The sequence below is a fragment of the Ochlerotatus camptorhynchus genome, unplaced genomic scaffold (genome assembly GCF_037179485.1).
Source record: "Ochlerotatus camptorhynchus isolate MF236.1 unplaced genomic scaffold, CSIRO-AGI_Acam_v1.1 ptg000142l, whole genome shotgun sequence".
In the NCBI taxonomy this organism is placed as follows: domain Eukaryota; kingdom Metazoa; phylum Arthropoda; class Insecta; order Diptera; family Culicidae; genus Ochlerotatus; species Ochlerotatus camptorhynchus.
Window position 1 is genome coordinate 1,809,113 of NW_027040632.1, and position 15,686 is coordinate 1,824,798.

A 15,686-nucleotide genomic window follows, 5' to 3' on the forward strand; every position below is an offset into this window, starting at 1 on the left:
TAACACTGCTTCTTGATTCTAAATTCGTTCTACGAGTTTCAATTCCGTCCTAATGCATTGAAACGCCATTAGATTTTCTTCGTCCTACGGATAATCGTAGAAAAGGGGGATTCGCTAGGAGCGCTTCTTTTGTTTTGAGAACAATGAGCGTAAATATTCATACAATGCGCTCTAACAGGGTTTATGTTGTAGCTAATAAACTAACGCATCGGAACAAACGTTTAATTGATTTCTGCACGGTGAAATCATTGATATTATTGATCTTTTCTTATTGATCAAACGGAAATAGGCGATTACGACGAAGTAGCGCTCTACCCTATGGGGGAGAATTTTTAAAATGCTTTTATTAGGTAATTTAGTTTGGTTCTCACTGCGGAGGAAAAAAGTTTAAATCCATCTATCCTTTTAAAAATAGAGAAAAATAAATAAAATATAAAACAGCAAAAGGGTTTATCTTCCATTTAATTCCACTTAATTAATTTTGGTATCCATGACAGATACGTATTTCGACTACAATGTGCAGTCTTCATCAGTGTCATTCCCACTAAAGAACTTATCAAAATCTATGATCTTGACTTTTTTACCTAGGGGATGAGTACTTAAGGGGGTTTGATTTTGATAAGTTCTTTAGTGGGAATGACACTGATGAAGACTGCACATTGTAGTCGAAATACGTATCTGTCATGGATACCAAAATTAATTAAGTGGAATTAAATGGAAGATAAACCCTTTTGCTGTTTTATTTAGCATTCCGCTAACAACCCAATTTCATTACTTCAAAAATAAAATATAATTTTATTAGTCTATCGGTGAAGATCTTACAAACAATCAGGGGAAGGTTGCTCATCGATTCTTCCGGTCCGCCTCCTAACATCGTGCTATAAGGTTCCAGGTGGTAACCAAGGTAGTTGATCGATAGCTCGATGACGTCATTTCGTTATTGTTTGCAATGGGAAATTCTCATGGCATGCGTTGACGATGAGATGTTGTTGAGTTGTTGAATAGCAACTATCGTGGTAACTCACCGATTACCTGTCGATCTGCCAAATTTGGAAAGACGTCTGCATTGAATTGTCTCATATAATAATATTCCACCCACTATAGCTTGAGCTTGAGCTTGAGCTTGATTGACCGCCCACGGTTGCTACTCTGTTACTGCCAGATCAGCTGTAATTACACAGAGAACCAATAGACGATGCTTGGGACTAGCAATCATCCTCAATGTGTAAAAACTGGTGATCTTAAATTAGGCAATACCAGCGCCGGCCGCGCCCGAACACAGGTCAAGAAAGGAATGAGAAGGATTGTGTTGACATGACACTCGCTTTGATGGAAGCCGAGAACACCTCTGCACTTCCACGAGGAATCACTGGGATGTTGGATAAGAGGGTTGGGTTTGCAGCAGGGTTCGTTTTGGTAAACGATAAGCTGAATTGATGTCCTAACGATCATATAACGCGAAGGAGTTTGGGACTAAACCCACGGTCTTCTGCTCAGTAAGCAAAAACGTTTGCCACTAGGCAGACGAGCACCTTTTTAATCACCGAGTTGCTGTTATTACCATGTAGTCATATTAACAAATAAAACGATTGACGAATCTTGAACGTGGATGGGCCTGAGATTAGACTCATGATGTTCTGCTCAGTAAGCAAAAACGCACATAATACCGTTGCTCAAATTTGTGTATCCATTCAAACCCGGAACCAACGACAACAACGAGTTTCGCAAAATACACGATACACAAGCGATTTTACCATAAATCTCTTTGATATGTAAGGAACTGGGACAGCGTTTTTCTGCTCAGTAAGCAGGCCACTGTAACCGACGATCTTTCAACTCCGAAAACTAAAAACTACGAAAAACTACTTAGGCCTTCATTAAGTTCCACTTTCACGCGACGTTCAATGACAGGGTCCTATCCAGGACTACATCTGAAAAATCCAAATCTGGCCAACGCCCACCTAAACCTGTTCTAATCCACCTGAAATGACTAACGAATGGAAGACTTTGACTACCCAGCCATGCAATAGTCTCATTCCGTGCCTTATGGCAGCTTGATGATTCTATTGCGCTCATCTTTTGGCACCACCCAGGGGAGACTTGAATTTCTTGTGATATAGTGGGTGGAATATTATTATATGAGACAATTCAATGCAGACGTCTTTCCAAATTTGGCAGATCGACAGGTAATCGGTGAGTTACCACGATAGTTGCTATTCAACAACTCGACAACGTCCTATCGTCAACACCTGCTATGAGAATTTCCCATTGCATACGTCAACGAAATGACGTCATCGATCAACTACCCTGGTTATCGCCTGGTACCTTATAGCACGATGCTAGGAGGCGAACCGGAAGAATCGATGAGCTACCTCTCCCCCCTATAATAATATTCCACCCACTATATCACAAGAAATTGCGAGTAGCTGAGTGGAATGGAGATAAGTTAAGCATTGGGTACAGGACCAAGTCTCCCCTGGGTGGTGCCAAAAGATGAACGCAATAGAATCATCAAGCTGCCACGGAATGAGACTATTGCATGGCTGGGTGGTCAAAGTCCTCCATTCGTTAGTTATTTCAGGTGGATTAGAACAGGTTTAGGTTTAGGGATTGGTTCTACGCTTAGAGGAAGCAGAAGTTGTTGTTGTTGTTGTTGTTGTTGTTGTTGTTGTTGTTGTTGTTGTTGTTGTTGTTGTTGTTGTTGTTGTTGTTGTTGTTGTTGTTGTTGTTGTTGTTGTTGTTGTTGTTGTTGTTGTTGTTGTTGTTGTTGTTGTTGTTGTTGTTGTTGTTGTTGTTGTTGTTGTTGTTGTTGTTGTTGTTGTTGTTGTTGTTGTTGTTGTTGTTGTTGTTGTTGTTGTTGTTGTTGTTGTTGTTGTTGTTGTTGTTGTTGTTGTTGTTGTTGTTGTTGTTGTTGTTGTTGTTGTTGTTGTTGTTGTTGTTGTTGTTGTTGTTGTTGTTGTTGTTGTTGTTGTTGTTGTTGTTGTTGTTGTTGTTGTTGTTGTTGTTGTTGTTGTTGTTGTTGTTGTTGTTGTTGTTGTTGTTGTTGTTGTTGTTGTTGTTGTTGTTGTTGTTGTTGTTGTTGTTGTTGTTGTTGTTGTTGTTGTTGTTGTTGTTGTTGTTGTTGTTGTTGTTGTTGTTGTTGTTGTTGTTGTTGTTGTTGTTGTTGTTGTTGTTGTTGTTGTTGTTGTTGTTGTTGTTGTTGTTGTTGTTGTTGTTGTTGTTGTTGTTGTTGTTGTTGTTGTTGTTGTTGTTGTTGTTGTTGTTGTTGTTGTTGTTGTTGTTGTTGTTGTTGTTGTTGTTGTTGTTGTTGTTGTTGTTGTTGTTGTTGTTGTTGTTGTTGTTGTTGTTGTTGTTGTTGTTGTTGTTGTTGTTGTTGTTGTTGTTGTTGTTGTTGTTGTTGTTGTTGTTGTTGTTGTTGTTGTTGTTGTTGTTGTTGTTGTTGTTGTTGTTGTTGTTGTTGTTGTTGTTGTTGTTGTTGTTGTTGTTGTTGTTGTTGTTGTTGTTGTTGTTGTTGTTGTTGTTGTTGTTGTTGTTGTTGTTGTTGTTGTTGTTGTTGTTGTTGTTGTTGTTGTTGTTGTTGTTGTTGTTGTTGTTGTTGTTGTTGTTGTTGTTGTTGTTGTTGTTGTTGTTGTTGTTGTTGTTGTTGTTGTTGTTGTTGTTGTTGTTGTTGTTGTTGTTGTTGTTGTTGTTGTTGTTGTTGTTGTTGTTGTTGTTGTTGTTGTTGTTGTTGTTGTTGTTGTTGTTGTTGTTGTTGTTGTTGTTGTTGTTGTTGTTGTTGTTGTTGTTGTTGTTGTTGTTGTTGTTGTTGTTGTTGTTGTTGTTGTTGTTGTTGTTGTTGTTGTTGTTGTTGTTGTTGTTGTTGTTGTTGTTGTTGTTGTTGTTGTTGTTGTTGTTGTTGTTGTTGTTGTTGTTGTTGTTGTTGTTGTTGTTGTTGTTGTTGTTGTTGTTGTTGTTGTTGTTGTTGTTGTTGTTGTTGTTGTTGTTGTTGTTGTTGTTGTTGTTGTTGTTGTTGTTGTTGTTGTTGTTGTTGTTGTTGTTGTTGTTGTTGTTGTTGTTGTTGTTGTTGTTGTTGTTGTTGTTGTTGTTGTTGTTGTTGTTGTTGTTGTTGTTGTTGTTGTTGTTGTTGTTGTTGTTGTTGTTGTTGTTGTTGTTGTTGTTGTTGTTGTTATCTAACTTTTTTCTTTCAACAGTAATCGGTTTCAATACATAAGCGTTGGAAGTCCTAGGCGGTGTAATGATTCCAAAATTTTCGAAAAATCTAAACTCAAGACAGCGTTTGAAGATCCAATTTTGAAGCACCATTCAAAAATTATTGGTGGAGTTCATGTACCCGTGCTGTTAATCGCCGATTCTGCATTCCGTTTGTCGGAAAATGTCATGAAACCCTACCCGTTTCGTGCAGACGCTACGGAAAAGGAAAAAAACTTTAATTATGCACTGTCGAAAAATAGGCGGGTTGTGGAAAACGCCTTTGGGCATTTGAAAGCACGATTCCGACGTGTTGGAAAAGGAATAGATAACCACATCGATAATGTAACGCTAATAATAAAAGCTTGCTGTGTCCTTCACAACTTTTTGAACAATCCAAATGATGCTATTAATCAGCAATGGCTACAACCACTACAGAACAAGGAACGCGAAACGAATCGGGAAATGCCAGAACAAATTGTGACACTTACAGATATAAACCCATCTGCACAATCCATTCGAGAGGCGATTGCGATTGCGAATCTCCCGACGACGATGGAGATCTAGATGAAGATGGTGTCGGAGGGATCTCCGATCCACTACAGGAGTGTTCATTCTCCAACCATTCTTCGGTCGCATCTGAAATGTAGAAACATAAAAAAACAGTTTTAACAATGAATGCATTGAATTACATGCGGAATACTGAAAAACAGTTAATAAATGCCTAATTCAAATTCTCTTCGAGAAATGAACCATCATGACTTTTAAAAGGATCAAAAAAAAGAAAAATTCAACAAAATAATAACAATAAAATAATAACAATCTTTACAGCATAATTCAGCAGTTTCAGACAAGCGTGGCTTTAGTTCGGAAGACTCCTGAATTCGATAGTAAACAATGCGGATGTTTTCTTGCAGAAATAGCAAAGTTCGACTGAATATTACTAGGTGAGATTTCAAAGTCTAGAACACATAATCAATAATCTCATAACTTCGTGTGTTTGTTTTTCATCAAATCGCTAGAACGACCACTAATTGCTAAAAAACAAATGAAGGGCATGGAGGATTCGTCTATCCAGAAGTGGAATACGATACCGTGAGTGGAGACCCGAGCTTTTTGAGGGGTTGAAAGGTTGATTTTCAAGGTGAGTTTTGAGAGGTTTGTTTTAATGGTGGTCTTTTGTTGCAGTGATTGAATCATTTCTGGAACACCGCCTTCGAGTTAGCACCACTGAACCCACTAAGGATGCCATAAATCGCTGCACCAAGGGAAAGAATTTCGCCAGCCGATCCGAAGTTTGTTCAGACGAAAATGGAATCTGAATTCAGGAAGCCAGCTCTGCCGACAGAATGACGGTTTAGGGTGCTGGATGCACGGGTTGAGTATGTTCGCTTTACAAAGATCTTCAGGAAGGCCAAGAGTGCTCAAGGAATGAGTGAGGAATATGCGTCAGAAGCTGGAACGTTACATGGAAATGTGTCAGACTGTACTCAACTGCGTTTGAAATCTCATAGATAAAAGTCTAATCAAGAGCTTATAGATCCCGACGACAGTTCGGTGCTGTATGTGAAACGGAAGACATTCACAAAAACGGTACCGTGTAGTAGGAATACCGACTGTAATATAAAATACTAGAAGAGTAGATATGCAAGAGCACTGCCGGGAGAGCAGATGTATATAGGAAAAGATTCATGCACTAATCGTTATGAGCTAACTAATTAAACTCATCACCGGCATCAGAAATGCACTCTTCTACAACCTCTTCCACATTGTGGATACGGAAGCTGCCTAGAATTCGATGCACTTCCACATAATACGGCCACTCCAGATGGCCCAATCAGATTTTTCTCTTTCCTGGAAAATATTTGAAACTCGAATTTTCACATAATCTAATTGATTAACTTCCCTTACCTGTATCTAGCAGTCAGATTGTCCATCCTGATTTTTATCTCCTCAGCAGAAACCGTAAACCCATGCTGCTCGAACGTAATCCGCATCTCCTCTACCACATGACTATTTTTTCTTGACCCACGAAGGTCGTTGATTATATCCTCCCATAACTCGAACAGCAGAGACATTTGAGCTACTGACCATACATTCCGCTTGCTTTTGCTGCGTTTTCTTGTTGGTTCCATTTTCTTTAATTCAAATTAAACTCAAGTTGCTATTGAAGGAGGAAATTGATGAATACAACTGAAGGAGGCAAATGAGAAAATTGATTGGGAACATGCATGCGTCAAATGGACTGTAAACAAAAATATCACCCAGTGCTACGTAAGCCGGGATGCCAACTACCACTTTTCCACTTTATATTACGAAAGGAACGTGATATACGCTATATCATCAACAATCAATACGAAACTAACGACTTTAAATTGGCTCACCACTTTAGTAGCCTATTGGTCCCAAGCAAACGATTAACGTACCCTATTCTAGTTGAAATTCTATTACTACACTATGTTTGTTTTGATTCGCTATGAAAGTTTGACAGATAACATCAGGGGTGTGTGGATTCATGCAGAACATGCAGGGGTGAAATAGCTTGGGACTGCTTGGGACCGTTGTTCTGGTACTGAGTGAGCCAAAAATAATAATGATTTTCTTCGGGACCCAGTGGTCTTAGAGTTACCTCTATGATATCATGCTTCGTGCGTAATATAGAATGACAGCTTATTTATATGGGATATTACTTGATATCGAGCGTGATATAGCTGCTATATCACGAATCGCTCTATCACGTAATATAGAGCGTAGTGAGAACGTACCATTAGCACCAATGCTACCGACGCCAGGGAGGCAGCTTCCACACCTGGACCCTACCTATCGACTCATCAACTCATGAACCGGGGACCAACGGCTTTACTTCCCTTCCGAAGGAAGGCGTGATCAGAGATGTTATGCCTCAGAACATCCCGGTGGGGCCGACTGAGATTGAACCCAAGCCTGCTGGGGTGAGAAATAATCACGCTTACCACTACACCACCGGTGCCGCCTGGGATACTTGATGGGTATGCTTCGGAACAGCGTTTGGAACAGCTTTCGGCACCGCTAAAACATTCGGCATAGATTGAGGTGTGCAGAGTTGATTACCCCTTGCAGAAACCTTAAAAAGTTGGTGCTTTGTAAACCGAGCAACTTTGTTCAAGACCGGAGCTGTAGAAAATATGCGCACACCAATTTTGGGTCAACATTTTTCTCAGTGTGCCGCAAGTGTGCCGATTGTGTGGGCAGTGCCAGTCATAGAGCAAGCTGCGATATTTTGTAAAATACGAATATTGTGGTATATTTGGCAACCCGGTATTTCTGACAGCTTGAATGTTTTGGTTTGCATTCACAACGGCCCAGAAAATGTCAAATATTGTGTTATCGACGAATTCTACCGACGAATAAAACGCCTCTACGCCAACTGGAAGGAACCAGAGTTTTCCCACGATGATTCGCTGCAGAAGGCGGATTGCATTCTGACGGCGGTTGGCGTAGACGAGGAAACCATTACAGCAAATCCACCTCGCTGCAAACCTGGCTGCTGGGATACGAGCTGACCGATACGATTACGGTGCTGTGCGAAAAGTCCATCTATTTCCTGACCGGCAAGAAGATCTACTTCTTGAAGCAGATCGAGAAGGACGGTGAGGAGGGCATTCCGTTGGTTAAACTGCTGGTTTGGCATAAGGATAAGAAAGACAAAGACAAGGCCAATTTTAAAAGCTGGTGGAGGCGATCAAGAGATACAAGGATGGCAAAACGTTGGGCGTCTTCTCCAACTTCCCGGGTGAATTGTGTGAATCGTGGCGAGCCATCGTCAAGGGCAAGAGCTTCAACACGGTGTACATCAGCGTCCCAATGTGTTGTAAGGAGGACTCCGAGGTTATCACCATCAAGAAGGCCTGCCTGGTGACGGTAGACGTATTCAACAAGTACCTCAAGATGAGCATCGTTGTCCCAGTAGTGCTTGATTAGCCAGTAATCTTTTCCTTTGAGTTTTCCGTATCCAACCGCCACCACTGCATGATCCAATCCATCCAAATTGCTCATGCATTCTGGTTCGTAGTACACTCCATTTGCGTAGTAGCTGAAAGACTTGTGACCGGCATCGATAGCAATCGACAACCCTCTGAAGCCTCCATTTCGAATTAAAATGTGAACCGAAAAGTGAAATGCTGGTCTGAATTCCTCTACTATATACAGTTGGAGTATTTTTCTGAAATACGCAGTCAAACTTCAATGACAGCTGTGCAGCAGTGCTCCCATTTTATTTAATACACAATCCAATGCCTTCGAGATTGTGCCGATTGATGTGCCCAAGTTGTGCCGAATCAACTATCGGCATACTGTGCTGAGTGACTTACCCCTTGATCACGACTCTAGATACTCTACTGGCCTAACTGCCCCATTGTTCTTCTGTAATCTGACAGTATATGTGAGATTTTTAAATTTTATTTTCATTTTATTTCACAAATACAGAACTAACCATCGATTAATTTCTTAAAACATATTATTGAGAAGGATATGATTGATGTCTCTGAGCCGGGCCCCCTCCAAAATGGGGGCCCTTGCTTTAGCCAACCATCGCTCTACCGTTAATACGGCCCTGGCTACAAGACAATTTTTACTTGGGTTGCCAGTCTTCTTGATATGTTGTCTTCGGGAAAATGCTGTTTTTATAATCGCAAATTTATCATGTTTGGTTGGTAATTTTTCATAAATTTATTAACAAAAAGCATGTTGCGTAATGGGAAGGAAACAAACCATTATTCTTATTTAAAAACTTCAGAATACGATGCTATTTGGTTGCTGGTTTTGTTAATCGGCGATCAAAGTTGCCTCGGCTTACGGTCACATTTAGCAGCTCGAACCAGCTCTAAATAACTAGCAGATCACTGACCCGATGCAGCAGTCCAGCTGTGTTGAATTAAAAGTTAAATAAACCAAATTAAGAGATAAAATTCTGCCCAGCTAACTGTACAATCGCAGTTGCCACCGCCACACACATGTCAGTAAATCACCAAATGAGAAATAATCTTCCTTCCACCGGCACTGCTGCCTCTGATTAGCATTAACAATAAGCCGAGGGGGCAGCTCAACAAAACAACCTCTTAATGATGACTCCTAGTGCGATTTGCGGCGCCGTCGTTTCCACAGACTTCCACCAGGGGGAAAAAAAAGACTTAAATCATTATTAGCAATTAAAATCCAATGAAGAAACAAATGCCAACAACAAAAAACTCTAAACCCGTCAGCCACTCGAATTTGATTTTCATTATTTCGTTCCTCAGCAGGCCGTGGTTGATCGACCCTGGACTTGGACGGACGCACACGGCTTGCTGCGGTCAGGCGGATGCAGACTCTGAGCAACACGGTGAGCGCGATTTTCCAGCGATCTGCTTCGGCTGCTTAAGTCTTACCTAAGAATGGTGGGGGGGGGGGGGAGGAGGGGAGATGGAGAAGAATTTAATTACCTTCTGGATCAAGATCCGTGAAAATAATTAATACTGCACCAACGAATCGGAATCGGAAAAGCCAACCAACCAGATGGTTACCTATGGAAACGTGGAAACACAGCCCATGGACCATGAGGAGAGGAGAGCTCGGATGAAAATGATGGTGATGATGACGTTTATGGTGGTGGACGGGAGGCCAAGGTTGCATGCGGACGGGACGGGTGGGAGTCCATCATAATCTTTCACATGTGCATGTGCGGAGGAAGCGAACGCGGCGATGCGATGCCATGCGATGTTGTCTTGGAAGGGGTATCGGGGTGGACGGGAAGGGGAAAACATAGATCCAAGCAATCCACGTCGGAGAGTGCGAAAAACACTCACTGAACCGCGATCAACTAACGGGATCTAATTGTTTTCAGGTACTTGTTTGGTTGGTCAGGTTGGACGGATGATGGCCAGCAGCCGGTTTCGAGCATCGTCCGGTTAAAGAGGAGTTGTTTTATTTTTTGCTACTCACGACTAGGAAGCACATGTTTGGATGGGATGTCTAGAATCCGGGCAACAGGTTTCCACGTGGTCAGGAAATTGCCGATGATTGCTTTGATATCAGGTGCATTTATGCAGGTGGAATGGGTGGATTTTCGCTCGCAAGTTAAGCTCTTTGTTCGTGAAATTTCCCACAAAGTTGCAAGTCCAATTCTGGAACATTGAAAAGCACTAAAATCCAGAAGAAAGCACCTTTTTTTCCGTGCCAGTTTTGCCACAGAGTTGTCATCTTTGATCCGGTTCTGCGATAAACTACACAATTTCTCCATTTCCCCTTCCGCTGCCGGCTGGTTGTCAACATCCGTGGTCGCGGATGAAGATGAGAAAGAGCTCGCACGGAGCAGAACAAGAATGTCAACTTTGTCAGCCTTCCGCCTGGCCGCTCAGAAGAGGGGGGGGGGGGGAGTTGAGGGAGGGGAGCGGAATCGTATTTACTTTGCTGCTGCAGCTCTGATCGAAGAAAGAAAGGCCTCCTCCGATCGAAGATGGTTCTCGAGTTTGTGTACACATATTTCTGTTTGACAAACAAGTTCCAACCCGCTGCGCCCCAAGAAGAGAGGCCATTCAGGTTTATCTCCTTGTTTTTAATATATTTTATTCCATTTTATTTTATTAAATTCTGCCACGGCACCGACTACAGCCTGAAGAATGATGCGATTTCTTACGTGCCTTTTGCAAAGGGCTTAACACGATCGGACGTTCAGAACGTTATGTCCTCGCGACCCATTCGAATGCAAGTCCATAATGTGTAGAAAGCCTTGCAAGTCTTTCTCTTTGCCGCTCAAGAGCAAACAGCGGAAACTCTAGAACCTTGCACTCCGCTGCACTTGTGGTCATCTTCGTGGCGAGCGAGTCTACATCTCAAGGCCCTGGTTTCGCTGACCGGTTCCATAGCGCAATAAGATTGATGCTGCAGTAACATGAGATCCAAGCGACTCCAAACAGGTCCTTTCTCAGAATTTCTCCACACCACTCGCTGCACTGCTTCGGGATATGAATGCAGTCTCAGTCGTCGTCGTCGTAGGCGATTTGCCCGACGACGACGACCACAATGAAGACGGAGAGCAAGAGGGAAGAACGATAAATTAGCGACGGACGACTAACGCTTACGAGCGCCTATAAGATACAGTAAATGCAGTAAAACTGCACTCCCGGCTAAGACCATACTAACCTCCTTTTTGGGGCAAAACAGTTTCAGGAATGTTTTTCATCCGCCAACCTCCGACCACCGCCGCCGCGGGTCACTCAGACTGCTGGAGAACTGGAGAATTCTCGTCTCTCGGTACCGAGAAGTCGAGAGAGTAAGTTGTTTGAGTCCGTCAAAAAATCTGATCAAGAATGCCATGAGATTGGCTTGGATACCGGTTGGTTCGATTTCGCTGCATGGAAACCAGCTTGCTTTGATTGAGTTTTACAATGTTGATGGGATTTTATTTCCTGACAGAAATGCAACTCGCTTCTTTTTCATCATTTATGACACACGATATGGTAAAGTGTGAGCAGTGTATGGTTTGCTAAAAAAGAAGATTCGCTTCAATGTTGGGATCGTAAAACTATTATCCTGGATTTCTGGGAGGTCCTGCTCGTTTGAAAATCTGCTACCTCTGCCCGGTTCTTCGACCGACGCGGGTAAACAAATTTGTGTCAAGCTAATTCAAGCCGGCCGGGATAGGGTTTAAGCCTCTGCCGATCTCGGCAGGACAAAAGCGACGCTTGTGGGCGTTTTGTTTTGGAAAATGATTTAGGAGTTTGTCAACCTTTATTGTTTTGGGACATGCCCTCTCGAGGGTGCATTTGACTGATGCTAATTTCGAAAGTGTATAATTATGGGGACGGACGGACGGTCGTCTTCGGAGCGGGGTTTTCCTTTGCCTTTGATAAAGAACTTTATTAGCTAATAAAGAGAATTGCCATGAAGGGTTCTGCTATGAACGGGTAAACGTAGGTGAATTGCGTGTTCAAATATTTGCAAAGGGTTGTAATGTTGATGCAATTGCAAAGGGTGTAAAAATTTGCTCCTCAAAGGTATCCTAGGAAGAGTTGTTACGTTTAATGAATGTATTCAAATGAGTGTGACGCATTGAAGCTGTTGGGGTCTTACCAAAGTTTCTGACTCATCGCACAGTGGTCCAGAATGGGAATTTAGCAGGAAAGTTGTATTTGGAGCCCGAACAAACTTGTTCCTAACAGTTAAGCCCTCATTTTGGTGTTAATGCGTGCCTGGTGGTGTGCTTGCCTAACGTCTCAAGTTGCTTAGATTTCAAAATTCAATTAGCTCTTAAAACATGATTTATCAATATATATATAGATATATAGATCTACGTCTTTCGGCAACATATTTGGGTTGCAATTAAAAAAAAAATCAAACTCGACCGCGTTACGAAAAGTGGTCAGGTTTTGAGCACTTATAACTCTGTCGATAGCGGATGGATATAAAATCTAAACAAGCCAATCGATTGGAAATTTTTCTACGTATCCGCAAAAATGAATACTTTATCAATTTTCACTATTGAAAATTACACAAATGGCCAACTATTACAATGGTGATCAAAATTGTCACCGATTGCCTGCAAAAAGCGCTTTCCCTAACACAGATTTCAAAATCGAATTCCATTCGGTTTCACCCGGTCGGTAGTCATCAGCAGCAGCAGCAGCAACAGTGCTTTCGGTGCGTTTCGTTGAACATTGTTCTCCAGTACACAACGAAAGGCTGCCCGCAAGCTGCAGCCCACATGAGCGTCCATTCACAGAAGATGGAGGAATAAACCGCACCGCTACTAATCGGATTCAGTAGCTCGTCGTGAGCCGCTGTGGGCCGTCTATGCCAAGCGCGTCACTCTCGTTTCGAACAACATACAGCTCGCCAGCCCCAACGTTTGCTCGCCTTGCTGCCAGTCATATCACCCTCAAATCTCTTTGATAATGTACCCAGCAACCAAACGTTTGTGGTCAAATGCGATATAGTATTGAAGTGGTACACACAAATTCCCGCAATGACCGAATACCACATGACCTTTTCAATTAACCAGAAACACTTCGAATTAGGGTAGGGTTTTCTCCAAGATGCATGGGGCATGGGAAATGTCGCACAGTCGCCGAATATTCGGTCGTGTCTTGGATACAACCTCTTACTTTTTTTCTGCACAACAAGTTGCATTTTGTCTGGAATCTATTTAAGTTTTTGAATCCGTCAGGGAAAAAATGGATCAATACATGGTTCCGGAGTTATTCTGGTTTCCGTTGGGGTCACTTTGGGTCGGCATTCGGCTTTACTGCTCTGTAATAATTATGCACACGATGAACATAAAATTTTCTCACTCAAATGATGAAATTTGACCATTTACGGCTAAGCTCCGAAGCCCCCGGGGAACTAGCCAATTCTCAACAAGAACCAAACATCATGATTTTACAATACATGGCGGGTAATGGTTGGGAATCATTTTGGAAAATACTAAATCAGATCGCAGACTTCAAAAAAATTCAGAATCACTTTGGAAAATACGGAATCACTCCTGAAAAGTTTTTAACCACTTCCGCTAGTACTGAATAACTGCGTAAATTTTTTGAATCACTTCAGGAATAACTGATTCACTTCATATAACAGGAAACAGGAAAGTATTGACTAAATTAATAAAACAAAATTAGATTGATGCCACAAGTACATTTGTTTTTTAAGGTAATGCTGAGAATTTTACAGCAGTTCCATAAACAAACTGCGAGAACATAAGGGAAGTTCCGGAAACTTTTGGAAAATGTTGGAAACGAACTTCAGGTAAGCATTAAGAATTCTCAGGCGGTTCCATTAGATTTAGTAAAACTGAAGGTTCTTTTAAGAAGTTCTGAGAAATTCGAGGAAATCAAGAGAACTTCAGAGAAGAGAGAACTCAAGGAACATTTTTGAAACAGTTCCAAGTATCGCAGAAAAGCTAGGTTTTGAGATCTTTAGGTAGTTCAGTGATCCTAAGTACGGGAGCAATAATTTCAGGGATGTTCCTGGAACATCAGGAAAGTCCAGACTTTCTGGTAAGCTTAAAGATCTGTAAGGGTAAGTTCCGATAAATTCAAGACAGTTCCATTAATTTCTGCAATTGTTAAAAGATGTTCCGTGAGTGTCAGGAAAGTCTAAAGAACTCCAATGAGCTTAAAAAATATTAGAAGTATTATGGAAACTTCACAGTAGTCCAGAGAACTTCAGGGATGTGTAAGGGTTTTCAAAACAGTTATATTTATTGCAGGACAGTAGCAACCTCAGATAGTCTAGTCAGTAAAGGCCGAAGATGACTGGTTCGATTCCCGATCCAGCAAATCTTTCGGAATGCAAATTTTCTCGACTTACCTGGGCATAGAGTATCATTGTGTTTGCCACACAATACACCATGGCTGGCATAGAAAACTCTCAATTAATAACTGTGGAAATGCATCTAGAACACTAAGTTGAGAGCTGGAACAACGCTCGCTACAGAAGCGTACAAACCCTAGAGGAAGATGACCCAAGTAGCAATTCAAGCTGAACAGTAAGAACAGAAGCTGATTATTGATTGATTTAAGGTGTACACAGCAGGCTGAATATATAGTTGATTAGTAGTGCATGAAGCTAATTGTATCCCCATAATTCAACCTCAGTTAGTTAGCTGATCTAAAGATTTTACAAGTCACAGCACTCGTTGCATTTCCGGCATTTTAGTTCTTCTAAATTCATTGCCTACTTTTCTAATCCCAAGCAGCGGCAGCAGTAGAGGTAGAAGTGGGCTGCGACGACGTCGGAAGTATTAGCATTTGTATTGCTGTGTTTTGACTGCTACATTGCACTGAATTTTCAGACAGAATTCCAAAAATATAACTAAATTATGGCACTAAAATAGCTTCCATCAAAATGAATCGCACACTTGTGTTCACATTGTGTTAACTACTCTTGACTAGGAATGTTTTGCTGTGACCAGTTGCTGTTTACAATTCTGGATAGCTGTATAATACTCTTCCGGTTGCTGCTATTCAACTTAAATTTGACGTTTTTCAAGTTAATGATCATACCTTTTGCCACACATATGCTTAAGTGGCATTGTGAATGAGCGACTGCCGGTTCGAATCCCGAAATGCAAAGGTAATTTTTAGACTTTTAATAACAATATAAATATGTAAATCCAATTACTCAGCACCTTGTTGCAGTCCCATAAATATATATATAAGATGACGTTGTTTCCATTGTTTTTTTTTCTAAATAAAACTAGAAGGCTGAGCAGAGGACTGTTATTTAATGCTTTAAAAAGCTTATAATTCATATAACTGTTAAGCTTTTGGCAGATTAAAATCACCAGATTTAAATTATTAAAGGCTGAACAAAGTTTAACGTTGCCTATGTACAATAATTATTCAAACTAAGGCTGAATTGAAATCGATTGAACAACACTTGTTAAGCATCTAATTGTTACTTGGGTTACCAATAGCTTCAGGAGATTTGAGAGAACTTCAGGGAAGCTCCGAAAAAACGGGACTGATAGGAGAACCCTATGG

The 15,686-nt window shown here is 41.3% G+C and overlaps 1 pseudogene; it reads right to left on the minus strand.

Annotated features, from left to right (window-relative positions):
* Nucleotides 1-4,675: 4,675 nt before the first annotated feature.
* LOC135700832 (uncharacterized) lies at nt 4,676-6,323 on the minus strand (annotated as a pseudogene).
* Between the last annotated feature and the right edge of the window lie 9,363 nt (nt 6,324-15,686).